This window comes from Bos grunniens, chromosome 21 (genome assembly GCF_055505025.1).
Source record: "Bos grunniens cultivar Pamir isolate PY7600 chromosome 21, Bosgru_T2T1.0, whole genome shotgun sequence".
Classification (NCBI taxonomy): Eukaryota; Metazoa; Chordata; class Mammalia; order Artiodactyla; family Bovidae; genus Bos; species Bos grunniens.
Window position 1 is genome coordinate 69,896,648 of NC_141185.1, and position 26,593 is coordinate 69,923,240.

The 26,593-nt window shown below is 39.2% G+C and overlaps 1 pseudogene; it reads left to right on the forward strand.

The window, feature by feature from the left end:
- The first annotated feature begins 671 nt into the window (after nucleotides 1-671).
- LOC147349945 (ankyrin repeat domain-containing protein 26-like) overlaps nucleotides 672-26,593 on the forward strand; it is a 510,210-nt pseudogene continuing 484,288 nt past the window's right edge.

A 26,593-nucleotide genomic window follows, 5' to 3' on the forward strand; every position in this document is an offset into this window, starting at 1 on the left:
ATCTCAGTGCTGAAGAATTGATGCTTTTGAACTGTGGTGTGGGAGAAGACTCTTGAGAGTCCCTTGAACTTCAAGGAGATCCAACCTGTCCTTTCTGAAGGAGATCAGCCCTAGGATTTCTTTGGAAGGAATGATGCTAAAGCTGAAACTCCAGTACTTTGGCCACCTCATGTGAAGAGTTGGCTCATTGGAAAAGACTCTGATGCGGGGAGGGATTGGGGGCAGAAGGAGAAGGGGACAACAGAGGATTAGATGGCTGGATGGCATCACTGACTCGATGGATATGAGTCTGAGTGAACTCCTGGAGTTGGTGTTGGACAGGGAGGCCTGGCGTGCTGTGATTCATGGGGTCACAAAGAGTCAGACACGACTGAGCGACTGAACTGAACTGAACTGAAACTGGTGACGTCTGGTATTTCCCAAATGGTTTGTTGAAGTTTTCAGGTCATTGGAAGTAGTTCTTAAAGAAGTAAATATTCAGCTGAAGATTAAGATTGATTTAATCTGTTATTTCATGCAATGTTTTAGATCTCTGTTTTAAATGAGGATTATGTCTTTTATCTAAACATTCTAAGTAATTTTAACTAAACATGAAGATCTGTCGAGAGAACTAGACTTTGAAATGATAACAGAGAAAGAACAAGAAAAATTTGATGAATATGAGAGTAACCATGCACAGTTATGTAAAACTTTAAATTTCATTATCTGGTGTAGTACTGTATGAGAAAATGTGTATCAAACAAGGCAAATTAGAATGGAAAGATAAGTTAACACCCATCACAAATGAGTTAAAGTGGAAGATCAGTTAAATTTTGTGAGGAATACCAATTACCATTTCTCCTCAGGAAGATCCACTATGTGATAGCCCTAAAGAAGGAGCAATCCAAAAGGAAATATCTCCTAATCTCACAAATAATATACTTGATTGTGAGGAAAAAGATGAATTTGGAGTATCTGTCTCTCTAGTATTCCAAACATTTCCTGAACAAAAAGAACCTAGTCTCAAAAATGTTTTTCCGTGGTCTGTAAACTCTGGGTCCCTTGGATAGACTTGTCTGTCATCTTCAAAACTTTATTTCCCTGAAAATAAATAGACTTTGAAAATTGTCAACTAGACATTGAACATGTGTTTATGAAAATTGAGGAGAATTTTTATAATAATACAGAAAATAAAAAAGTAGGGGAGCCAGTATTTATATTTGAAGTAAAAGACCAAGAGATTGATATGCAAATGTCACAAAATATGAGGCAAGATACCACTAATTGGAAATTTGACACGGGACAGGCATGTCATTCTAGTCTGTGGCTTGTCTACTCTGGTAAGATGAAACATAGAATTCAAATAAAAATTCATGTTCCCCTTACTGTTGTTAAAATACTGTTCTGAAAAATAAAGCAATACAGGACTGGTTCCAGAAACCACTGCATGCAGATAATTGCAGTGCTAGTAGCAATAAAAGCATGGAAACCAAATTAGAAAATGGGAATACTTCTCCACCTAATAGTCACAGCATATCTGAACTGTATGTAAATGAAGAATTAGAGAAGATATGCAGAGGTTTAAGAATGAAATAGACATGTTTCAAGTAGAGCTGCTGGCTCTGGAAAAAAAGAAAATCTAATTTCCAAAGAGTTTCTCATTTTCTCTTGCTTTGGTTTGTCTCTTTCTTGATGATGTGGTCCATTTTGATTTTCCATTTATGAATAAAGCAGGGTCATCCAAAGAGGTAATTGTGTAGAAATCGATTATTATTTCAATAACAGGAATTCAGGAAACTATTTTCATGGCTTTTGTCCTTCAATAAATTCTCATATCTAGTTCTTCTCCATCCATCTTTATATGGACTGGGAAACTCATTTAGCTATGTACCATGTGGTCTTCTGAGCCAGAATAAGCACCAAGGAAATTGCTTAAGAAGAATAATCAGCTAGGGTTTTGTGTCTTTTTTTCCCCTTTAACTCTATTGGGTTAAATATGTTATATTTCTGTAGGATGGGAATAAAGCACTGACTGAGAGATGGGACATGCCCATGTGTTCCCTCTAATCTCTTCATTGTGGCTGAATATGTGTGATCTTCTTTGCTTTCTGCAATCACTGGGCACTTAGATTTCCAGCATGGCCACTTCAGGATCTTTTTAATAACAAATATGTGTGCTCCCAATATGCTTTAATCAGCACTCTCAGATGTTTCTTTTGAGACAGACTTTTCCATTATGTTGTTTACTAAAATGTGGAAAGTTTTGACATGTGTGATTTTGTTACATAGATTGTGTGTGTGTGTGTGTGTGTGTGTGAAAGTTGCTCAGTCATGTCCAACTCTTTGTGAACCCTTGGACTGTAGCCTGCCAGGCTCCTCTGCCCATGGAATTCCCCAGGCCAGAAAGAATACCAGAGTGGCTAGTTGTTCCCTTCTCCAGAGGATCTTCCTAACCCAGGGATCGAACCCAGGTCTCCCCATTGAGGGTGGATTCTTTAATATTTGAGCCACCAGGGAAGCCCATAGGTAGTACAAACCCTGAGCAAAAAAGAAAAAGAAAATTAAGTGTTTATCTACAAAGGAGAAGACTGAGTTCTGAGATGCTGTGAGATTTTTCTTTCTTCAGTAATAGGTTTGTAAACTTGTTTGTTTGCTGTTTTGTGTTTTGACTGAATTTGAACAACAGATAAAAAGATTAAAAAAAAAAAAAAGAAACAAAAAAACTTTATGTATTCTCCTGTTTTAAAAAAAAAAAAAAAGGAGATGAGCCCTACCCCCAACTAAGGCATTGAGTTACTGTGCCAAAGTCACGCTTTTAACTTATCTGATTAATCTGATGAATTCATTTGATAATATATAACATTCAACGTTCCAGAATTGTATCATCTCTTTTGATGCCATAAAATGCTAGGGAGTGCCAGTTTAGGGGCCTTAAACAAAACCGTGAACATTTTTTTTTTAATTGCTGTTTTTGGTAAATAGTGGGGCAATACTAGGTAATTATTTCTATACCCTCTAGCTGTAAGGTTTGATGGTTATTGAATGTGGAATTGGGAAGCATTACTTATATTCCAGAATTCCACACTAACAACTCCTCAGTTTCATTCTGCTCCTTGTGTTTTGGTAAACTCTGGTTCATTTAATTTAGTGAACACTGTCACTTTTTTGCTACCTCCCGGATCCAAGTGAAAAAAGAATTGTGAAAGGCAGAGGGGAAAGAATAGCTTTAGTGCAGAGAGAAGAATGTTTCCTTTCTGAGGTCCGAAGGTGTCATGTCCTCTAAATCTGGCTGTTTAATGGAAAATCCCGGTAGTGGTAGTAAAGACCAAAGAGGACAGATTTTGTGTCTTTGTCTTTTTATCTCTCTGTCTCTGCCAGTCAGATGACTGGGAAGACTGAATATGAATAATCGCATGTTATTAAGAAAGCCATTTTTGAAATTTTGGGGAATTTTGCTTCTTTTCTTCAAACAGAAAGGAGCAGATTTTACAAAAATTTCAGTGACTTGTAAGTGATAAAATTAAAATAAACACAAAAATATTTTTATCACTTAAATTCAGGGTGAGCACTGAGTCAAATAATAAAATTGAAAACAAAGATATTTGTAATCAATACATAGCAGTTATTCTTAGTGTCAAACTTCCATTAAAGGTTGAAGAAGAAAAGAAGCTCAAAAGTAGTGAAGTGGAGGTATCAGAGAACATATGTGATGCTGCTGATGAGAGTGGATTGTTTCAGCAGAGAAAGAGTGGAGGAAACAGCAACCAGGAGTTTCCTGCTATGCAGAATAAGGGTTCTGATAGGTAACCCTATATCAATATTTAACAGCACAGCCCTTGTTATGTTCCTATAAAATAATTTCTAACTTGAGCTAATGTTTGTGATGTACACATTTTATATTTTACTAGAGATATAGTTATTTTTAATACTCTTGTCCTTTAGCCTTATTACTAGAGTTCCTTTTTTAACATACCGCCATGTTACATATTAGAGTATTCTGGATTTGACTGCATATTTGCCTTAATCAGCATGTTGTATATTTAAATTTGTTTTATCACTAATGAACATCCTTTCGTTTCAGTTTGAAGACTTCTTTCAGCATTTCTCATGAGGCGGGACTAGTGGTGATGAACTCCATCAGGTTTGCTTTGTTTGGGACAGTTTTTATTTCTCTTTCATTTCTGAAAGACAACTTTTCTGGAAAGAGTACTCTTGGCTGGCAGGTTTTTCTCTCCTAGCACTTTGAGTATGTCCATGGAGGGAGGCCAAATTGCTGATGGTGGCAGGAGAACCGATGAGGCATCAGTCTTTCAGCTGTGATGCTGCTGTCGCCGCATCATATGGATGGTTTAAAAGTGAGCTTTCCTCCCCTGGCCAAATATTTCCTTGGTTTCTTCTTTCGTGGTATATGTGCCTCATGTCTTTTAAAATACTACCTAAGTTAAAAGTGGCTTTTTTTTCCTGTGAATTCTCTTTTTCATTTATTTTTGGCTGTGCTGGATCTTTGCCACAGCAGTGCTTGGGCTTCTCAGTGTGGTGGCTTCTCTGGATGCTGAGCGTGGGCTCTAGAGTGCTGGTTTCAGTAGCTGTGGAGCACGGTTTAGTTGCACCATGGCATGCAGAATCTTCCCTGACCAGGAATGGAACATTTTCCTCCTTTATTGGTAGGTGAACTCCTAAGCACTGGACCACCAGGGAAGTCCTTAAATTCACCATTATTATATTTAGAAGCAAAACAAAAAATATAGTGTAAATCTACTTATGACTTCCATGTTTAAGAGTCAAGGTGCTTAGCCAGTGGACTCCAGGTTTTCAGTGTGGCCCTTGAGGTTTTTCTCAATGTCTTTCCAGATGCATCTCTCTACTGTCTTCCATGTATTTTGTGCTCTTCCTTCCAGGTTCCTCAGAAACAAGCCAGATGCCCTGTGCTTGATGGTTGTGCTCACATTAGAATCTCCAAGTAGAATGATTTTCTCCCTTTTCTGTTTCTCATGACCTCCTCTCTTCACTTCTTCTGCAAATCCTTCCTTATTTCACTTATCACTTTCATATGTCAAGTTTTATATATCATATTGTATCATAATCATATCTGCGTTTGAAGGAAGAATTTGTTTTCTTGCATATGATTGGTACTCTATAACTGTCTTGTGAATTAATAAATGACTTAAGACGGGTAAGAGTTGGAATTTTATAAGAATTGGTTGTTTTTTATTCTTTATCCTTTGAATTATTGGAAAACACTGGCTTTTTTGTGGACTTTTTAAAGTAGCGATCCTGGTGTGCATAGGAAGGAAGTAAAGAAAAAGCACGATGACAAATGGACACTGGAAGAACGTGTGATTGCACCAATATTTGAAAAGACCGATTCACTGACTAGTTGTCTGCTGCATGTGAATGATGATGGCATTTTAAGGGAAGTGGATCAGGGTGATGACAGGTACATTCTCCAGATTCCTTGCTTGTAGGGGAAGATATATTAGCACTGAATACTTCTTCTGGAAATAGAGCAGCATTATACAATGCTCAGGCCAAGACAAGAGATTGCTCAACTCTAGTGAACAAACACTGCTGAAAGGTTAAGGTGAGGACCAGTGCCTTTGGCCAGAAGTCATTTCAGTAAATAGTCCCCTTGGAAGCTGGACTGTAATGAATACATGTAAACATTCAGTAGGGAATGTTATTGGGACAGGCAATGAAGAACTGGATGGTAACTGAAGAGGAATGTGGAGTTCACAGGTGTTACTTGTTTTATGTTAAGAAGGGAGCTTTTAGAGTATGTATGCTATTGGAGGGAGAAGGCAATGGCAACCCACTCCAGTACTCTTGCCTGGAAAATCCCATGGAGGGAGGAGCCTGGTGGGCTGCAGTCCATGGGGTCCTTAAAGTCGGACACGACTGAGCGACTTCACTTTCACTTTTCACTTTCATGCATTGGAGAATGAAATGGCAACCCACTCCAGTGTTCTTGCCTGGAGAATCCCAGGGACAGCGGAACCTGGTGGGCTGCTGTCTATGGAGTAACACAGAGTCGGACACGACTGAAGTGACTTAGCAGTAGCAGCAGCATGCTATTGGAAATGAGCCAGCAGATGGCATATTTATTTAGTTTAGTCTTGTTTGCATTTCCAATACTAGAAAGCTTATTGATTGTATGACATTATCTTTAAACTATTACAGTGAACTAATTGTACATACTATTTCTATTCATGTATAGTTTTATGGTAAGGGCTTGTTCATTGGTTCTGAAGTGTAATATTTCTATGTAATGGAATATTCAGATGATTGCTTAAATTAATTCTATTATATATAGATTTTCAAAAATTACATAATTGTGAATTTACAAACACTTAGGCTATACTGAATAGGATATAGTCATTCCTTGATGATTCTAATTGATAGTAACATGATGAGTAGCTATGATTTTGTAAGGTGCTCTGAAACATCAGAGAAGGCAATGGAACCCCACTCCAGTACTCTTGCCTGGAAAATCCCATGGATGGAGGAGCCCGGTGGGCTGCTGTCATGGGGTCACTAAAAGTCGGACACGACTGAGCGACTTCACTTTCATGCATTGGAGAAGGAAATGGCAACCCACTCCAGTGTTCTTGCCTGGAGAATCCCAGGGACGGGGGAGCCTGCTGGGCTGCTGTCTATGGGGTCACACAGAGTCGGACACGACTGAAGTGACTTAGCAGTAGCAGCAGTTGAAACATCACATCATATTAACTTCATAGTTATATATAGATTCCAGGGAAAAGGGGAATATTTTATTTATATTCAATAGAAAAACATTATTAGCATTCTTTCACAAATTGCTGATATATTTTCTGTGTCCTTTAATGCTGCTCTTATTTATTTCTGCATCCTTTATAGACAATTACTTGCCAATGCAAAGAGTTTATATAAAAAAGTAAAGTTTAGGTATTGTTTGTATTTTTGAATATTTAATATTAGCCAGAAAAGAATCATTTGTTCTTTAAGGCCTGCAAGGTAAACACCATATGAAAAGAAGAAGGTATAGTAAAAAAAAAAAAAAAAAAAAAAATGAACTGTCAAAAATATTATCCTTGTTGAAAATACTTTGCCAAAGGAATAATGGTAAAATAGAAAATCTTCCTTTGTTGTAGAGAAGTTTACTTTGAATACATCATTTAGAAACACTGTTGATAAAGTTATCCTTTTGATAAAAATCTCTTCTTTTAAGAAATGTCTGTTTTTGTTTTGATACGGAGATTTATCACCTCTGTACACTTGGTGTATTTATACATATTTTAAGCACATTGTGAAACAGTATTGTTTACGTGTAGGTCAAATAACAAATTAATTACGTGAACAAACTGGATGACTTAACTCAGTCATCCGAGACTATTTCTGAGGATGGTGACGTGCTTTACTCTATGAATTCCATGTTCCAAGTAGAACCTCTCAACATGGGGTATAAAAGTAGGACCACAGTGTAAATGTTAATGGAAAGCCTGTCTGTGTATAGAGTAGTGATATATGCACACCTTGTCAGTACTGCTCTAGAGCCAGGGATATGCTACAGTGCTGTGCATCTCAGAAGTTTGTTTTGCATTAAAAGGACATGAAAGTGAGAGTATACTCTGAGCCACAGGCCTATGATACTCTCACTCACTGTACCTTCTGTTGACTCTTCTTTCCTGTGCCTTCACCCATGGTCAGGCCAGCATTATTTTCCTCCTAGAGTAACTGAAATAATCTCAGGACTTCTTTCCCTGCCACTCCACCTGGCAGAACCTCGGTCTGCACAGCAACTGTAATTATTGCCTATTTTTAAACATTCAGGTCTCATCATGCTACCCTCTTGCTTCAAGCCCAACTGTTGCTTCTCTTTGCTATGTGGTTAAAGGTCACAATTGTGTGGTTCCATCTGGTTTTAGTTTTCACCCTTCTTTCTACATGAATTCTAGAATCAGCTTGTCAGTTCCCTAAAATGTCTGCTGGTCTTAACCTTTTCATTTTCCTTCAGTTCAAAATACTTTGTACTTTCTCTTTTCATTACCTTTTTGATCCAAGGGTTATTTCCATATGATTTAGTTTCCAAATATTGAGAGTTTTCCAGAGATCCTTCTGTGCTCTTGCTTCTCATGATTCATTAGGTGCTTCCAGGGGGGCTCTGGGGCTAGGGCTGATTATTTCCTGCCTTGGAGGCAAGACCTTGCTGACTACCCTGTTCATTCTGCTGGTACCTAGGAATTTTCCAGCCTGGGTCATGAGAATAGATAGAATTCCTGGGATTGAGTGAGCACCAGTCACAGGTTCCTATAGTCTTTTCAGATGGTTTCTCCCTGGTCTCAGGTGGTTTCTCCCAGATGGGCTCTGTTCATTCCTCTGCTGAATACCCGAAGGGCTCCTCCTTAGATCTCCAGGGTCCTTTTTCTCTCTGTTCCACTCTCTCCTCTCCGTGGTTCTGATCTGTGATCTCTGCCCCCTTTCACCACAGTTCACCAGACTGTCAGCTTCATCACCTCCTGTCAGGGAGTCTGGTTAACTCAGCTTCCATTCCTTCTCCCTGTGTTGGGGCCTGGAAATTCTCTCAAGGCAGTGAGCTGGGGCATTCCTTAGGCTAACCTCATGTGTTTCCAGGATCATTGTCTTTCATTCCCTGAAGTCCTTTGTCATGAAAATCATTGTTTAATGTATTTTGTCGGCGTTGTTTTTGCTTGCTCCCCTCAGGAAGGTAAATCAGTAGCTGTTCACTCTGTCTTGGTTAAAAACATAATGGCAGCTGGAGACTGTCCACAGGGTTGTTCTTCCTACTCTACTTACTACTTCCTGCTCATCCATTTCTCAGTGTGACATCTCTTCCCCAGGGAAATCTTTCTTGGACCCAGTATATGCCAAGTTCTGTTATGTGATCATAGAACTCTCTTTTCTTAGAGCATCTATCTAAGTTCATAATTATTTTATTTGTCTTTGTATTCTACTAGACTTCAAGCTAAAAAAGACCCAGGAGCATCTGTTTCATTTGTAGAGCTTTAGAATAATGTCTTTCACATTATAGACCCTTAATACTTGTTCAGTGCGTGGATGAGTGAACATGAAAGGCACAGTCCTTTATGCTCAAAAATTACTCATATAATTTTTTTTGTTTGTTTCTATCTTTGTTTTCTTCATCATGCAGATTCTGTTAGCTTGTTGAAAATTCAGGATACAATTCTTTTGCAGGAAAGATTAGTAGATTTTCAAAGCCACTGTGAACTACTTAGAGGAGAATTTTACAGAAAGAAAAGTAAGGTTCATGGGCTACAAAAAGAGCTGTCAGAAACCAAAGAAGTGGAATTACAGTTAGAGCAACAGAAAGTGAAGTGGGAACGAGAGCTCAGCAGCTTGAGGTACTGTACACCTCGATTTTAAAGAAATATTTGAACTATTGTTTCCTTTAATACTGCAGAGACATAGACATGTTGTAAGGACTAACTTATCCTCTAGGATTTTACAGGGGAGAAAGTGTTACTAGTATTGTGGAGTGTGAAATTCTTGGAAATAATATAGCAGGTTCTTAACAGTGAATGCTTCTAATAACTTAATGTACATTTTTCCAAATCATCATTTTCATGAGTATACAGAGGTCCACCATAATGGAAACCCCATTAAATATTTACCAAATTGACTTTCAGTTGTTTTTCACTTTTCTGTATTCTATTTAATACTGCAAGGAACACCTTTTCTATAAATTCATTTCTACCTTTCTAATTATTTTAAATGCATTTTCTTTAATAATATCCTATAATTTGGTCAAAGTATGAGAACTTAAAAATGGTCTGTGATCTATGTTTCTAAACTATTCTTAGGAAAGTTTATATTACTTTACACTCCCACCCACAGATTTATGAAGTAGCCATTTTTCTCAAGAGAAGATGAAAACAAAATTTATGCAGTTTTATTCTTAACCCTCTGTCTTAAAACAGTGACCATTATATTGTATTCCCCCCAAATTTACTATTTTAAACATTGTGAAGAGGGAACGAAAGTTATTGCAACAGTGAATAACCTCATGATTTTCTAAGAAGAGTTTTAAATTTTGCAGATTCACCTTAAAGCAAGAAGAAGAGAACAGAAGAAATACCAAGATGTTGCATGAAAAAATGAGGGAGCATTTAAGAAGAAAAGAAGACCGATATAGTAAAGAAGTTGAAGTGAAACAGTACCTAGAACTCACTTTCCAAGCAGTAGAAGCGAAAGTGAAGACTGAGAGAAATAATCTGAATCAGGTAGAGTAATCTTTGGTGGAAATTTCAAATACGATTTTATCAATATTATTTATAATATCCCCTTTAAAAAAATATCATTTATTTAGTGTCATTTTGTTTAGTGTTATGGGAAATTTTAGGTAAATTGTTAAAAACAAAAGAAAAGAAATTCAAAGTTCCCAAAGTAACAAGGCCAGAAATAAGAATTGCATGATCCTGACGTGCTAGGTGCACTTTTTCGAGCAGAGGGATGAAGAGGTCACAGCAATAGCTCACACAATAGATCTTGAGAAACTACAGGGTTGAGAATGGTGTAGAAACCGGAGGTTAAGCTCTCAGCCCACCTCAGGCAACCGATCCTTCAGCCTTGACAGACCATTCGTGAGTGAATAGGTCTAGAAGAGAAGGGGTGCTGGGAGGGACCATCGTGCCTAATTTTACATCAAGTTGCCTCTGGTCTTCAATCTGGCAGGTGGCTGAGGGTCGTGGACCCCCCTCCCTCTGTGCCCATCAGCCCTCCAGTCCACCTGCCCCATGAACAGCTCAGAACAGGCTACAGCTTTCTCAGCTGTGTTCTCCCTCACAGCAGAGTAATCAAGGACAGGTGTTAACTGGCATCCTTGAAAGGTGCAGGAATTTTTTTTCCAGCAGTTGGTAGAAACCAGACATTCTTGAAGTTGATTGTCCTTCCTTTGGCAGAGTTCTCGAGTGGCATCTCACAGCAGAGGAATTTGCTTCCACACCCGATGTCCCTCTCAAACATGGACTGGGTCCCATCCCCGAGGTCCTAGCAACAGATCTCCCACAATAAAACGTCTCGGGAAGAGCTCGGGAAAGTAGTATTTTTAATTCAAATCCATTTGTCTAGAGCAGTCAGGTGGTGACATACGATGGCCTCATCCAAGGAGAGGCCTTTAATATTTCCATAGGAATCAATCTCAAAATTTTTGTGACTATCTCAGAGGAGCCGGCACCCTGATTGTGATTTAGGCAAGGAAGACCATGTGTGGTCTACCAAGTCCCTCTGCTTTGGAGTGAAGGTGTCAGTCACTCCACGCACATCATCACCTTCAGTGTCTGAATCAGAGTTCATTCTTGGCTCCACTGTCATTTCTTTAACCAATACCCTGTCAACGATCTTTTCACATCATTTACTGTTTTTCATTTTGTAAAAACTATGACATCAGTTGTAAAAACACTTTTGAACACTTTAAAAATTCGTTTCTTCAGAATAAACTTATAAAAGTGCCTCCCCCACACCAAGTTGGGGAGGAGGGGGGACTCTTGCTACCAATTAAAGATATTCTGGGTTTTGGTAATGATTTCACTTCCTTGATTGATCATTAGGTTAGCTTATCACTTTCCCTAATGGTAAAGAGGTAACTATAGGCAGTTCAGAGACCACATTTTGGGTGTGATTCTTCTACTTGTGAGAAAATGAGCACTCTGCTCTGTGAGTGTCCTATTTCAGTACAAGGAACTTTTGAAAACAGTGATAGATATGACATAATATATATTTAGTGATAGTTATTAAGTGTTTTTCATTGTATTTTCCCCATTTTACTATTTTAAACATTATGGAGAGATAATGAAAGTTATTGCAGCAGCAAATAATCTTATAGTTTTCTAAGAGCTTTCTAAATTTTAGCTTATTTACCATTAGTGTATGTACCATGAATGAAATAGGAAGCTTATTTTGTATTGATATGTTTGTACTAGAGACATGTGGTTTGATGTAAGAAGACTAGTAGAGTCCAAAGACCTGGAGAAAGGCTGCAGCTTACTCATATTTTTAACTTTTTCCTTTCCAGAATCATTACAGCTAATGAGTTAATTAATGTTTGTAGAAGTGCCTAGTACAGTTGTCAATAGGTATAATTCTTGTAATTGCCTATTAAAATGTTAGAAGGTAGCATATTCTCAAGGAAAAACTTTTGTACAAAATTTAGTCTATTTATAAAGAGTTAAGGCTCTTACTGTGAAGTAGATTTATAGGAGGTATCAAATGTAGTGTTTATAAACCTAGAAAGTGGTGTTGTTTATTGAATTATAGTTAATTAGCAATATTCTGTTAGTTTCAGGTATACAGCACAGTGATTCAGATATATATGTATATGTGTGTGTATATTATATAAATGGGGCTTCCCTGTTGGCTCAGACTGTAAAGAATCTGCCTGCAATGCAGGAGACCTGGGTTCAGTCCTTGGGTTTGGAAGATCCCCTGGAGAAGGCGGAGAAGGCAATGGCACCCCACTCCAGTACTCTTGCCTGGAAAATCCCATGGGCGGAAGAGCCTGGTAGGCTGCAGTCCATGAGGTCGCTAAGAGTCAGACACGACCGAGCGACTTCAGTTTCACTTTTCACTTTCATGCATTGGAGAAGGAAAAGACAACCCACTCCAGTGTTCTTGCCTGGAGAACCCCAGGGATGGGAGAGCCTGTTGGGCTAAAGTCTAAGGAGTCGCACCGAGTCAGACACGACTGAAGCAACTTAGCAGCAGTAGCAGCAGCAGCCTGGAGAAGGAAATGGCTACCCATTCCACTATTCTTGCCTGGGAAATTCCATGGACAGAGGAGCCTGGCAGGCTATATTCTATGGGGTCCCAAAGAGTTGGACATGACTGAGTGACTAAAACACATACACACTCACTCACACATATCTTTGTCTGATTTACATCACTTAGGGTGATAATGTCTAGGTCCGTCCCTGTTGCTGCAAATAGCATTATTTCATTCTGTTTTATGGCTTACTAGTTTTCCATTATATAAATATTCCACATCAGATGCAATTTTTAAGTGTAGTCAGATCTATGAATCTTTTATTTTAAGCCTTCTGGGTTTGTTGTAGTTCAGAGAGAAGCCTTTCCAGTTCTGAGCTTCTTGAAAAGTCTCTTGGGATTTCTTTTTGACTTTCGTGGATTCATTGTCTTCCATTAAATTTTTGAACCTTTGGGAATTTATGCTTGTATAAAGTCTGAGATTTGTATTGAACCTTATTTTTTTTCCTGTTGGAGACACACTTGGTGCAGTCTTCTCATTGTATAAACATACAAGTTAGTCTTTCATTTCAGAAGAAATCATAGAATGTCAGTTTACTGAGTACTAGCTAAACATCTCCTTTGTTTCACTTAGGTTTATGATAGTTGTGAAGAAACAAAAGACCTGTTGCACAAAAAGCACATGTTGCAAGAGGAAATTGCCATGCTAAGACTGGAGATAGATGCACTGAAAAATCAGCACCGGGAAAAGGAAGAGAACTATTTTGAGGACATTGACATTCTCAAAGTAAAGAATAATGATCTTCAAAAGGCAATAAAACTGAATGAGGAAATGTTAACAAAGACTATATCCTACTATACAGGCCAGCTTAATGCTCAGACAGCTGAGAATACAGTGCTAAACTCTAAGCTGGAGAATGAAAAAGAAAGCAAACAAAGACTGGAAACGGAAGTAAAATCCTACCGTTCTAGACTGGCTGCTGCCTTACATGATCATGATCAAGGTCAGACATCAAAAAGAGATCTGGAACTTGCCTTCTGGAGAGCAAGAGACGAGTGGTTATGTTTGCGGGAAAAAATGAAGTATGATGTGGCTAATCTAAAAGATAACATCAAGATGCTTTCCCAGCAACCACCTACAGTGGAAAGTATATTCAATAAGCTGAAAATCAAGCTGCATCACATGAGAGATGATCTTAGAGAAAAGACTTTGATGTTAGAATGTGTCCAGAGAGATCTAAGCCAATCAAAGTGTCAAAAGCAGGAAATTGAACACATGTATCAGAATGAACAAAGCAAAGTGAATACATACCTTGGAAAGCAGGAGTCCTTAGAGGATAGATTATCTCAACTCCAGAGTGAAAACATGTTGCTCTGACAGCAACTGGGTAATGCATGAAACAGAGCCAACAGTAAAGAGAAGACGGTCATTAGCATCCAAGACCAGTTTGAGCAGATCATGAGAAAATTTCAGGCTGAATGTGAGAAACAAGGTCTGATGCTCAAGAAAAGAAACAAGGAGTTAATCAAGGAATGGAATCATTTAAAAGAGAGAATGTATTGGTATGAAAATAAGAAAGCAGAAGGAGAAATGAGTATCCAGAAGGAGAAATAATTCTCAGACTTCCTGAAAAAAGTTCAAAGTGATTCTTCATTCTGGCTAAGTGTTGAATCTGCTACTGCTGCTGCTGCTAAGTCGCTTCAGTCGTGTCTGACTCTGTGTGACCCCATAGACGGCAGCCCACCAGGCTCCCCTGTCCCTGGGATTCTCCAGGCAAGAACACTGGAGTGGGTTGCCATTTCCTTCTCCAATGCATGAAAGTGAAAAGTGAAAGTGAAGTTGCTCAGTTGTGTCTGACTCTTAGCGACCCCATGGACTGCAGCCTACCAGGCTCCTCCATCCATGGGATTTTCCAGGCAAGAGTACTGGAGTGGGGTGCCATTGCCTTCTCCGAAGTGTTGAATCTAGTTGAATACAAAAATACACAGGCTGTGAATCTATGGCCTCTCAACCAGCCTAAAAGCATACCTTGTATCCAGCAAATAAAAATTAGACCGAAGAAATCCTTTACTTTGAGTAGGGACATCGTGTCATTTATGAAATGTTAAGAGATTTAGTTCTAAATTGTTAACATAGACAGGTACTGGTAATTTACTCTTTATTAAGGTAATAATTTTAATCTTTATGTTACCACATTTCAGTATCATGACAAAGAAGATAAATGAAATGCTCAAACCTGAAATAAAAATTTTGAAATGAAGCTTCAGTTACCTGGATTATCTTGATAGTCAATTCCAGATTTCCCAGAGGCTGTATTTTATATATCGTACTTTGGCTTCAGTAGCTTATCATAGCTTTTTGTTATATTTGTTGGTACAATTTTATTTTTATTCAAGTCAGTTTGAGTTAATATGGGAAACACTTTAGCCTTGAATAATTTATTCTTTAAGCCTCCCAACTCTTCAAATGCATCTACTTATCATTAAATCATAATTTGGGACTCAGGTGTTGAGTTTTAGCAAAACTATTCTTGATTTAATTTTCCCACTGGTATTTATGATTTACTTAACATTTTTACAAACAATTTCCTCATAATTCTCATTTCAAGTATCAATTACTATCATTTGAATACAAGCTGGTCCTCTAAAAATGAAGGATGGTAGGATTCGTGAGCAGCAGGAATGGAGTGAGTCAGGGAGAGGGTTGTAGGATCTGCAATCTGGAAGCAGGTAGAGGCCAGGTTATCAAGGCTCCTTGAAGGCCATGGGAGCAACCTCATTTTTTAGATTGCATTTTTCTTTTATATTGGAATAATCATGATGGTGTGATCACTGACCTATAGCCAGACATCCTGGAATGTGAAGTCAAGTGGGCCTTACAAAGCATCACTATGAACAAAGCTAGTGGAGGTGATGGAATTCCAGTTGAGCTCTTTCAAATCCTGAAAGATGATGCTGTGAAACTGCGGCACTCAATTTGCCAGCAAATATGGAAAACTCAGCAGTGGCCACTGGACTGGAAAAGGTCAATTTTCATTCCAATCCCAAAGAAAGGCAATGACAAAGAATGCTCAAACTACCACACAATTGCACTTATCTCACATGCTAGTAAAGAAATGCTTAAAATTCTCCAAGACAGGCTTCAGCAATACATGAACTGTGAACTTCCTGATGTTCAAGCTGGTTTTAGAAAAGGCAGAGGAACCAGAGATCAAATTTCCAACATCCACTGGATCATGGAAAAAGCAAGAGAATTCCAGAAAAACACCTATTTCTGCTTTATTGATTATGCCAAAACCTTTGACTGTGTGGATCACAATAAACTGTGGAAAATTCTGAAAGAGATGGGAATACCAGACCACCTGACCTGCCTCTTGAGAAATGTGTATGCAGGTCAGGTAGCAACAGTTAGAACTGAACATGGAACAACAGACTGGTTCCAAACAGGAAAAGGAGTACGTCAAGGCTGTATATTGTCACCCTGCTTATTTAACTTATATGCAGAGTACATCATGAGAAACACTGGGCTGGAGGAAGCACAAGCGGGAATCAAGATTGCCGGGAGAAATATCAATAACCTCAGATACGCAGATGACAACACCCTTATGGCAGAAAGTGAAGAAGAACTAAAAAGCCTCTTGATGAAAGTGAAAGTGGAGAGTGAAAAAGTTGGATTAAAGCTCAACATTCAGAAAACGAAGATCATAGCATCTGGTCCCATCACTTCATGGGAAATAGATGGGGAAACAGTGGAAACAATAAAGTCAGACTTTATTTTTTGGGGCTCCAAAATCACTGCAGATGGTGACTGCAGCCATGAAATTAAAAGACGCTTACTCCTTGGAAGGAAAGTTATGACCAACCTAGATAGCATATTCAAAAGCAGAGACATTACTTTGCCAACAAAGGTCAAGGCTATGATTTTTCCTGTGGTCATGTATGGATGTGAGAGTTGGACTGTGAAGAAGGCTGAGCACGGAAGAATTTATGCTTTTGAACTGTGGTGTGGGTGAAGACTCTTGAGAGTCCCTTGGACTGCAAGGAGATCCAACCAGTCCATTCTGAAGGAGATCAGCCCTGGGATTTCTTTGGAAGGAATGACGCTAAAGCTGAAGCTCCAGTACTTTGGCCACCTCATGTGAAGAGTTGACTCATTGGAAAAGACTCTGATGCTGGGAGGGATTGGGGGCAGGAGGAGAAGGGGAGGACAGAGGATGAGATGGCCGGATGGCATCACTGACTCAATGGACGTGAGTCTGATTGAACTCTGGGAGTTGATGATGGACAGGGAGGCCTGGTGTGCTGCAATTCATGGGGTTGCAAAGAGTTGGACATGATTGAGTGACTGAACTGAACTGAACTGATGGTTGATTATAATTTTGTGTTAGTTTCAGATGTACAGCAAGTTGATTCAGTTACTTGTACACTATATCCATTATTTTTCAGTTCCTTTTCCCAGGTAGGTGACTACAAAATATTGAGGAAAGCGGTTAGCTAAGGGCAAAGGTGGGGAGGAGTGATAAATTAGGAGTTTGGGATTAATATAGACACACTACTATATATAAAATAGATAAGCCACAAGGGAATGGCTTCATTTTTCTGCTGAGGTAGGAATCTATTGGAAAGATCTGAGCAACGGTTGGAATATGTGAAGATCTCTGAGTTAATCAAAGCTTCTAATAAAAAAGGAAAGGAAAATATTTCCACATTGTTTCCATAGTGTGGAATTTTCCATCACTTTTCCCACCTACACATTCATTTCTTTCTGGACGTGAGGTGGTGAAGCTCTGCAGATTTATTGGGAGGGGCAAGGTGTGGACAGTGGGGCCACATCCTTTGTCTGAGTAACTTAATATCAGGAAGGCTGGAGGGTGGCCCCTTCTGTGTCTATAACCAGAGTCAGTGAGGAGGAAAAAGAAGATGAGTTGCTGTCTGTGGTGATGGTTTTCAAAGTCCATATGTTGGAGTTACCTATTATTAACATAACATAATAGTAAAGTGGTTTGATAAACTCAGTGAGAGAGCATCTTATTAGGCAGTTGTGAGACAACTTCAACAGGAACTGGATGACGCTGTAAAAAAGCAGTCTATGTTGGAGGCTTAACTGAAAGTCATGTCATGTTATTGTGCTAAGTTTTTGTGCTGAGGCTCAGGATTTGAAGAACAATTGTAAACTACTACAACTACGTCAACTCACAAGTCAAGTATGTATGAAATTGAACGTGTTAACAGTTAATATGTAGGATAAAGTGTTTTAGGACGCTCATTTTCATGGTCAGCTTTCTTCTGTATTTTTGTTACAAGTAACTTACTATAATTTTCTTATCTTTATAATGTACTCGTTCCTTAAACTCTGACTTTCAGCCTACCATTTGCATTATATTACTTTTTCCTTATATTATTTATCCTTAGGAAAGTTGAGAATTGTGCCTCATTATTCACACAAGTTGAGAGCCTTTTTTTCCTTTGAAACAATACTTTTAAAAGTGATAGCTGTATTACCATGATGAGGCAAGCCAGATTAAAATCAGAGGATAATATAAATTTAATGGAATATTCAGAAAATTATCATTTCTCATCTTTCCTTTTGTGAATGGCTGTAGAGTTCTGTATATATTTATTTCATGGATTTCAGAATAACTTGTGCAGAAAGGGTATTATACAAACCAGTTGAAGTTTAGGCATTGCCTTCTTTCCTTTTCATTTTAAGGATGTTGTAAAAGCATGGAGGTACACCCACTCAACATGTGTAGTTCAGTATCTCTTAGGCTAGAGAGGTGTAACCGGTGACTACAGTCAATTTTAGAGCATTTCCATCACCCACTAAAGGAAACCCTGCATCCTTTAGCCACCACTCATGGCTTCCCATCTCCCTCAGCCCCAGGCAACCCCCAGTCTAATATCTGTCTCTGTAGACAGGCCTGTCCTCGGTGTTTTATATAAATGGAATTAGCTTTGCTCATTTGATTTCATGTTTTCACAGTTCATCCATGTGATAACAAGTATCAGTTTTTCCATTTCTGTTGGTTGTCAACAGTAAGCTAAGCCATGTATCCATCATCACTTGATGGAACTTTGGGTTGTTTCTGCTTTGGGACTATTAATAATGCTGTTTTGAACATTGATTTCCATGATTCTGTGTGCACATGGTTTTATTTCCCTGTGGTTGGATCTTATCCTCAAAGTTAGCTGGCTGATTTCACCTTTTCTTGGCCCTTGCTCAGACTGTCATTTCTGTCTTTACAGTTTCTTTTCCTCTTCGGTAGTCCTTCATTATTTGAGACCTGGAGCCCAGTCTCTCGTCCTTCGTGGAGCTTTTGTGACTGTCCAGCTCTTTGAGCCTTTTCACATCAGCACTTGTTACCTAGTCTCTGAGGAAGAGTTTAGCCCCTAATTTTACACTGTTGACATTTCTTGCATGAGGGGGAATCTTGGCTAAGTATACATTGGTGTAATAGGGAATATTTATTGATATGCACATCACTTGTCTTGTATAAATGGACAGTAACAAAGGATTACAAGAATGAGGCATTTTTTATTGTTGCTGTTCAGAAAAATGTGTGGATCATCTCTGTAAACTGTTAGGAAATGGGATTTCTTTAACTTTGCAAATAATTCTCTTTGGAATGCAATTCAAATTAGCAAAAAGTCTTAGTACTTCAGAAAAAGGCTTATGGGATTAGAATCCATATTTATAAGATTTATTAATTAGAGTCTTATTCTCACAGTCTTCTTTTGGGAGGGACTTATTAACTTAGCCCTAGATAACTCAGTACAGTATCCCTGAACTTCTTTAAAATCCTGTGATATTAAAATGGGGGAGGAGTAACAGACATTCTACTAAGAGGTGACTTGTAGTCATTTTCTGAAGAAAGAAAAACATTATTGTAGAACAATAAAAGAGTGTAAAATCAAGTGCAATTGTTGTGTGACAAAGATGACAGTGAAGAACATATTTTGTGACTCTTGGTTTGAACTTCTTTCTTGATTCTCTAAGTAATCCCTAGTCCTATATTCTATAATACAGATATCGTCATACTTATTTGATCCTGAATTTGAGTTAGGCTGTGCTCAGTCCACTTTCTTCACTAGCAAACAGTATCTTATTATTCTTGAAGACTGATGATTTTCCAGCAGAGCTGGAAACTGCATCTTCAAAATGTCTGCACCTGGATGCAAAAAATCAAGTTTTTCAACAGGAGTTATTATCTATGAAACTAATGCAAAAGAAATGTAAAAACTAGGGAAGAAGAAAAAGAAGTTGGAGTAAGAAGTAGTGAACCTCAGAAGTCATATAGAAATGAATATGATAGAACACACTCAAGGAGAGCAATATCAGCAGGAGACTGAAGAAAGAGTGAGACAGGATCTTGTAGAGAAATGAAAAGAATGCAACCTATTTTTTCAGGTTAATTTGTTGATCTGTCATATGCTTGAATTCACTTTCACTGTACATTACATTTTAGATCTATACAGCTTACATGTTTTCTCTACCTCCCTTAGAGCAGTTAGTTTTGTTGATTTCTGGAAGGAAGGGAGGCACTTGTTTTCCCTTTAAATATTTCAGTTTCCATCACAGTTATCACTAAATTGATCTTTCAGAATGATTCTCACTAGAGAATCCTTTTACTTATAAGACCAATTGGTAAAAAACAAGGTCATTAGGAAGAAAAGAAAATATTGTGGTTTAAAACTGGTACCATCCTCTTGAATTATTCTTAAGTCATCTTGTTCAATTTTTAAAATTTTAAGTTGATCCTCTTATTCTGTGAATTATCAGATTATATAAGTACTACTATAACAGTGATTCCACTTTAATTTTATAATTCAGATTTAATTCACTTCACATTAAGGATAATTGTTTTAAACTTCTGCTCTTTTTTTTTTTTTTTCACCTTTAAAATCACTCTCTGAATCACTGACTCAAAAGTAAAGGGAACAAGTATAATTTTCAAGGTTAATGATTATTTTAAAAATGTTATCTTTTTCAATTTGCCTTAGACACAAGCTGAATTTCAACAGATGAAACTCAGAATTAAAGACTTGGAATCCGAACTGTCCAAAATGAAAAATTTGCAAGAAGATTCTAACAAAGCAGAGTTGGAAAAATATAAGCATCTCTACCTAGTAGAATGTGAAGTTAGAAAGTCATTGGAAGATAAACTAGAAAAGCAAGTCAAAACACAGAATCACAGAAACTAAATTTAGTTCATTAATTTGTCTCTGAAGCCTAATTTTTATAGAGTGGGGTACATGAGATGAGTAGGAAGTGAAAGCTAACTACATGGTCACTGCTAAGCGGACGCTTTAAGACAAATTATTAGTACTGTATCAAGTTTTTCCACACTATGTAAAGGCATACTTATGAAATAGGGGGAAATGAACACATGGGTTAAAGGCAGGATAAATCACAAAGTGGCTAAAAGTAATATAGTGACCTGACTGAGGGGTCTGGAGAATGGAAAGGGCAGATCCCACCTGCAGTGCCTAGTCCAAGTTTCCCCAACTATCTGAAAGCAGAGCACTCCTAGGAAGCCTTTCATAAGCCAAAGCAGCATAAAGCAAAGAAGCAGGTACCCAAGGACACATTCTGCTAGTTGATACATAAAATGAATATGCACAAGTGAAGCACAGGTGCTCCCAGACAGGGCTTTGGGGACTTGATGCTGAGATGTGGGGTGTGGCTTCTGGGGAAAGAGCTCAGTGGGGCCAGTCTCCCTGCTGGGGGAGTGCAATGCCTCTCACTGTAAAACTGTACACTGAACACTGTTTAGAGTTTTGGCTTTTTAAATGAGACCAGAAATTGTCTTCAGATTTTTTATTTCTCTATCATCAAAAACAGGTACTGACATAGGTCCTTCGTAGAAGTGAAGTAACCTAAAGTGAACTGTGGAAAAGCACGGGGTACTTGTAACTGATCCTGGGGCTGTTTTAGCTCTTTTCGGCCTCATCCTTTGACTTTCTCAGCCTCACTTCAGAATGTGGCTCTAAGTGATACCTCAGAGCCAAAAGCTTAATTTCTCCAAGGTCATGAGTGAAACATGTATACAAGGGTGGTGAAAGCAAATGCTTGAAAGTGGCTTTGTGGGATGGGGTGTTTCTTCATCCCTGAACTGTTTCCTGGAGGCAGGTGTGTCCCAGATGGCAGCAGGTGTCACTGTGAAGCCACCTCCTTTTCTCTCTGATGCCCTTTCTCTCCTCTCCCAACTGTGATTTGTTGATTGAGGAGCCCTAGACACATGTGTAGTTCTTTAGAACAAGGTTACAACTATCATTGTTTATAGGAGGTCTGCTCTGTGTTTTCAGTGTTCAAACAGTTTATTGGGAATTCCATTTACTATATGGCAACTTTAAAATGCAGATAATTTGGGGAAACATGAGTAAAGTTGGTGTTTTCCATCTTCCCCAGGACTCATGAGAAGCTGGCGGTGATCAGCACCAAACTTGAGGTGAAGAAAGAGCAGAACAGATCTTTACTCAGTCCTCTTAGCACGAGGCCAGTCCTGGAGCCCTGTTGTGTTGGAAATTTCAATAATCCTTTAGTGCTCAACGGAAATCCTACTCCAAGAGCAAACATAGAGTTTTCTACCTCAATTCCACGCCCTTCGAAAAACAGCATGGAGACTTACTTGACCGACGTTAGTTCTATTATCTTTTGTTCATTGGGTTTCAGATTTCTGATATGAATGATCCTTGTTTTTAATTTGGTGAACTTATAAGTTGTTTATTTGACTTATGCACACTAAGTAAAAGCTGTCATTAACTGTGCTAATCAAGGAGACATTTAATGATTTTTTTTTTTTTTTGTCCTAGATCTCTGGTTTTAAGAGATACTTTTAAATTTCTTGAAAAGCTGCATTGATATTCTACTTTAGAAATGAAATCTTATTGCCTAGTAACTGAGAGTATACTTTAAGATGTTTGACTTACTTTCCAATTGATTTCACTTTGGCAGTGGTTCATAATCATTTCCAAGCTTTGCTGCACCCACCACAGTTTATCTACACCTAAGCATAAGTGACACTGGCAACCCATTCCAATACTCTTGCCAGGAAAATACCACGGACTTTATCTCACTTTATTTCTATCTTGACATCATCTGGATAAATGGTATCTAAGATAGCAATGATAGGGAGTCTTGAAATTGCAACCAGTTTTCATTTTGTAATCATTGTAGTTAGAATATCCATTTCAGTCTGTGCACATGGGTTTATCATTTTGATACTGTTTCTGTGATGTTGGTGATGCAGAGACAAGTAGCCCTTGTTAAATGCAGTCTCAACCTGTTTTCTCATTTGACATCTTGCCATCATAGAAGAGCAACCCAAAGTTTCTTCTACAGCACTGTGTCTATGTTGGGTCTTAGTACTTGAGAGCCGTGAAACTGGAGGACGTGCTTTAGCTGTGCAGTCACAGCAGGCCTCCGAAAACTTCATCCCAAGTCAGACACTTCCCCATGCAGGCCTAAGGGGAGGAAGCAAATGCTTGACCCCCATCCCAGACACAGGCTGCCTACTGCACACCCAAGTTCACGGTGCTGGGGGCACCTACATCTTTTCAAAGAAGAGATTTGGAACAGAGCAGGCGAGCGGCATACCCAGGTCACAAACCCCAGGGGGACAGCGCTGCTCTGCTGTGCACAGCAGAAGGGCTCCTGGTCACTGAGCTGCCTGAACTGGAGCGCTGCTGCCCCAGTCCTGCGGGAAGGCCCAGGAGTGCTTGGTCAGCGGGCTGGGAGCAGCAGAAGGATAAGGAAGGCCAACACTTGGGGCACTGGACTCCAACAACAGGGGCTCATCCAAGAGACTCAAGGGGAGAGGCAACGAGCTCCCTCCTGATGCTCCCTCCATCAGGGATGGCGTGATGGACACGAGAGCCTCTGGAGGAAAGCAGGCTGGATGGCTCCACAGTTAATTGTCTAGGCTCTGATCAGACCAGTCCGCACCGCACTGCTGGGTGTGAGAGCCTGGGCAGGGTGCCCGGCCTCGCTAAGCCTCAGTGTCTATGTCTGCTGAATGCGGATGGCAGCAGCCTGGAGCTCACCTGGGGATGAGATGACAGACTCAGAAAGCACGTGCATAGCGCATAGAGCCTCCTGCACACTGCTACCCACCATCATTAAATTGGCTTCCCGCAAATCTAACATCTATGTCTCTGATTCAGTCATTTCTTATAAGAAAACACTAAGTGGACATTCCATGGCGGTCCAGAGGTTAAGACTTGGCACTTTCACTGCCGGGACACTGGTCTGATCCCTGCTTGGGGAACTAAGATCCCATAAGCTGTGCAGCATGGCCAAAAACATAAGTAAAGAACATTTTAAAAATAATAAATAATACTATGTCTATTATAAACAAGCATGAGATGATGAGAAGGCAAACAAGTGGGAGAAAGGCAAACTGTTACAATTGTCCCAACGAATGACCAATTTCCAACAGAACCATCAGCACATTTTAAGTGGTGGGTGAGTTTCATTACTTCCATTAAAACATCAATTATTCACCAGGACATAACCACACAGTATTCATTCATGTTAAACGATAAGGACTCTTTAATACTTCACAGAGAAACAAAGGCCTGCTTAATTACTAAATAGTTTACCTTTCAATGCTGCTTCCTTAAATCACTAGGCCAATAGATGCATGCAAAGAAATGAAGAGAAACCAGATTAGTTGTGACTTTGAAGCTAAAATTTCAAGAATCCGTATAGGCAAATACAATAAAGCAAAAATGATGGCAAACGCGTTAAGTGACATGAAGATTTAGAGAACATGTGACTGGAAACAGAACATTTGTTTTGAGCACAGAAGTTAAATAAGCTATTCAAGATTTACTGCTGCTAAGTTGCTTCAGTAGTGTCTGACTCTGTGTGACCCCATAGATGGCAGCCCACCAGGCTCCCCTGTCCCTGGGATTCTCCAGGCAAGAACACTGGAGTGGGTTGCCATTTCCTTCTCCAATGCATGAAAGTGAAAAGTGAAAGTGAAGTCACTCAGTCGTGTCCGACTCTTAGTGACCCCATGGACTGCAGCCTACCAGGCTCCTCTGTCCATGGGACTGTCCAGGCAAGAGTACTGGAGTGGGTTGCCAATCAAGATTTACTAGAGAAACAGTAAAAATTATTACTCTGGAAGATATTATTCTATTACAACATCATGATTTATTAAAGCACAGCATTCTGTACAACAAAAGGCCTTAACAGTTGTCTATTCTCAGCCAAATTTCTCTATAAGTTAGTTTCTCTTAATAAAAAACATGATATACTTTAAATTAGTAATTTAACTGATAAGGAAGTTACCATAATACCTAGTTTAACATTGAACAAATCTAACCACCTATTGGACATTAATGTAAAATCCTGACATAGAATTTGATTTAAAACTTCTCAAAATAAATTCATTAAAGCAAGTTCCCTGTGAAAATATGTAAGAATGAGCGCTAGCATAATAGCAGGTACAGTCTTTACAATTTATTAACCATAGAAGATACTTTTTTAATGAGTCTAATAGAGACATTAACTGTGCAAAAGCTGATGAGATTTACAGTCTAAAATACAAGCACCAACACAGAAAGGATATTGTGTCAGTTCAGTGCAGTTCAGTCACTCAATCGTGTCAAACTCTTTGTGACCCCATGAATTGCAGCACGCCAGGCCCCCCTGTCCATCACCAACACTCAGAGTTCAACCAAACTCATGTCCATCGAGTTGGTGATGCCATCCAGCCATCTCATCCTCTGTCGTTCCCTTCACCTCCTGCCCCCAATTCCTCCCAGCATGAGAGTCTTTTCCAATGAGTCAACTCTTCACTTGACGTGGCCAAAGTACTGGAGTTTCAGCTTTAGCATCAGTCCTTCCAATCAACACCCAGGACTGATCTCTTTTAGAATGGACTGGTTGCATTTCCTTGCAGTCCAAGGGACTCACTCTCAAGAGTCTTCTCCAACACCACAGCTCAAAAGCATCAATTCTTTGGTGCTCAGCTTTCTTCACAGTCCAACATTCATATCCATACATGACAACTGGAAAAACCATAGCCTTGACTACATGGACCTTTGTTGGCAAAGTAATGTCTCTGCTTTTTAATACCCTATCTAGGTTGGTCATTAACTTTCCTTCCAAGGAGTAAGCGTCTTTTTAATTTCATGGCTGCAATCACTATCTGTAGTGATTTTGGAGCCCCAAAAAATAAAGTCTGACACTGTTTCCTCATCTATTTCCCATGAAGTGATGGAACCAGATGCCATGATCTTAGTTTTCTGAATGGTGAGCTTCAAGCCAACTTTTTCACTCTCCTCTTTCACTTTCATCAAGAGGCTTTCTAGTTCCTCTTCACTTTCTGCCATAAGGGTGGTGTCATCTGCATATCTAAAAGTCCATTAATTCTACACTTAAGAGGATCATTTCTTTATGTAAGCACAATCTCATTTATGAATTACACATGATATGTAGTTTAGGATCCATCTACATTATGCCTATAACTGCGTGCAGCTGCTGCGAAGTCACTTCAGTCGTGTCTGACTCTGTTGGACCCCATGGACCCCACCAAGCTCCTCCGTCCATGGGATTTTCCAGGCAAGAGTACTGAAGTGGGTTGCCATTGCCTTTGCCTGTAACTGCACTGTGATACACCAATTCAAATTACTGCTATGGGGGAAAAACACCATTTAATGAGACATGAAGACAAATCACAAACCTGACTAAGGGGACACACGCTGTGGACCACAGCACTGCTATGACCAGAGCAAGTGGGGGGATGGGGGAGGGGAGATGGATGGGCAAACTACAGCCTCGGGCGCTGGGGGGGGATCTGGATTGACGACGACTAAGCAGACAACAGGATGAGACAGGAAATCAAAACCAATGATGAAAGCAGACACACCGTCAGAGAACTCCAACAGCAAG